The sequence below is a fragment of the Branchiostoma belcheri genome, unplaced genomic scaffold (genome assembly GCF_001625305.1).
Source record: "Branchiostoma belcheri isolate BF01 breed outbred unplaced genomic scaffold, Haploidv18h27 scaffold490, whole genome shotgun sequence".
Taxonomy (NCBI): domain Eukaryota; kingdom Metazoa; phylum Chordata; class Leptocardii; order Amphioxiformes; family Branchiostomatidae; genus Branchiostoma; species Branchiostoma belcheri.
Window position 1 is genome coordinate 1 of NW_017804121.1, and position 2,340 is coordinate 2,340.

Consider the following 2,340-nt stretch of genomic DNA (forward strand, 5'->3'; position numbering starts at 1 on the left):
CAAAAGCTCTCTCTCTCTAGCTCCTCTCCCTCTCATCTCTTCCCCTCCCAAAAGCTCTCTCTCCTCTCTCTCTAGCTCCTCTCCCTCTCATCTCCTCCCCTCCCAAAAGCTCTCTCTCCTCTCTCTCAAGCTCCTCCCCCTCTCATCTCCTCCCCTCACCAACTCTATTTCCTCATCTCTCTTCTCCCTCTCATCTCTTAACCTTCCCCAACTCTCTATCTCCCCTCCCCTCCATTTTTATCTTACTCTCTTTTTCTTTGTCTCCAGGCGAGACTTGGAGAGAACTTGGGCATAGCCAGGGACGCGCACATTAGGCGGGCCGCCATATCCGGAGTGACAAACATCGCCAGGAAGTTCAAGTCCGACCACAGAACTGGTCTGCATGTCACAGACACGACCTTCGACGGGGTCAAAGTAAGGATCTATGAGCCTGCTGCAGTTCACCCTGCTGGAGATAGGAGGACAGGCCTGGTATATTTTCACGGTGGAGGATGGGCACAAGTGGCGATGGGTGAGTCCTGAGTACAGACATACTTTTTTTAACTAAGGCCATGTTGATTTGATTATATGGATGACATCCGTGCTCGCATGAATTTTCGGCCGTTTCCAAAAAAAAGTTTTAAACCATACTATAAATCGTACAAAACGGTTGCAAAATGAGCAAAAATATGCCGTAAGTTACAAAAAATAAAAACTATACCAATGTCGTAGAATGCCAAAATCAAGCGAAAAAAGACGAAATTGTAAAGAAATGAACTTAAAGACTAGATTATTCACCAAACCATATTCTGTGCCATTTGTTAAACCTTCAAAACCACGTAGATTTCATAATGAAAACAACATTTTTTTTTGCAAAACTTTTTTTTATACGCACGCGCGCATCAGTTTTGGGGTTCCCGGAGGATGTCATCCATATAATCAAATCAACATGGCCTAAACAGAGACACATGGCGATATCAACGCCATGGCTAACAAAACATGTCATATCGATACCGAAATGAGTTTCATTAGGTTGGTAGAACATACAGGGATTTTCTTTTTACACAACCCAAACTTCTGACGTTTCGGTGTCTGTCAACACACCTTTCTCAGAGCTTCTGACTGGAGTACTGCTTCTCGCCGCTATACATAAACATGTTATGTATCCTATGTATAGTGGCGCTTTTGCAGCGTACGCAAGGTGAGAGAAGTTTTGGTTGTGTAAACAGAAAATCTTTATATTATCCTATGTATATATGTCATATCGATTAATTATTTATAATTTGATTTGATCTGGATATGTCAAAATTACACGGTATTTTGATGTACAATGGCGGATGGAGGAAGTCAACATAATGTGTTGGGTCAATAGGAAGAAAAGTTAATTTCGAGACCTGCAAACGCGTATATATGTATAAGGGAAACAGAAGTAACTATGGCATTATTGGCATCATCGACTTATCATTTACTATATACTATGTCATGAAGAATATTTCCTTTCTGTACATGTTGTTCAAGATGATTTGGATGAGTTGATGGCTTACATCCCAAAGCAGCTGGGAAACGTGCTTGTCGCTGTGGAGTGAGTATAATCTACCAACTGTAAAATTTGGGGTCGTGTGCCGTAACGGCAGAGAACCAAGAGGTGGTCCTGACATGCCACCGATCTTGTGCCCTTGGGAAGACACGACTTTTCTAACGTATTGCAGGCAAAAATGAGTATTGTCATGTCCTGTATTTGTCCTCTACTTTGTTGGTGGCATAAAACAAGTTGACATAACTTGAATGTGCCATCACCATGCATGACTAGCCATGAAATGTCGGAATATAAGGCAATGTTGATTTGATTATATGGATTACATCCTCTGGGAACCCCAAAACCGATGCGAGCGTGCGAAAAAAAGAAATGTTTTGCAAAAGTTGCTTTCGTTTCGAAATCTTCGTGGTCATAAAGGTTGAAAAAAATTACACAAAATAATATTCGGGCAAAGTCGGGCAAATAATCTAGTCTTCAACTTCATTTCTTTACATTTTCGTCTTTTTCGTTTGATTTTGGCATTCTAAAAAATTGGTATCGTTTATCATAATTTTTTGTTGCAACCTACGGTATATATTTGCTTATTTTGTAACTGCTTTGTAGGCCGAAAATTCATGCGCGAGCGGATGCCATGCCATCCATATAATCAAACCAACATGGCCTAAAAAAATGTAGCATGATACTATTATTTGTAGAAGTTGGAGTCCAATTGAAATATTAGTATGATATCAAACTCTTAGTATAATAAAGAAAAGTTAACACGATAATACAGGAACAGTAATTCAATGTAAAATTATTAATTAATTTAAAAATAGTGTAAAATG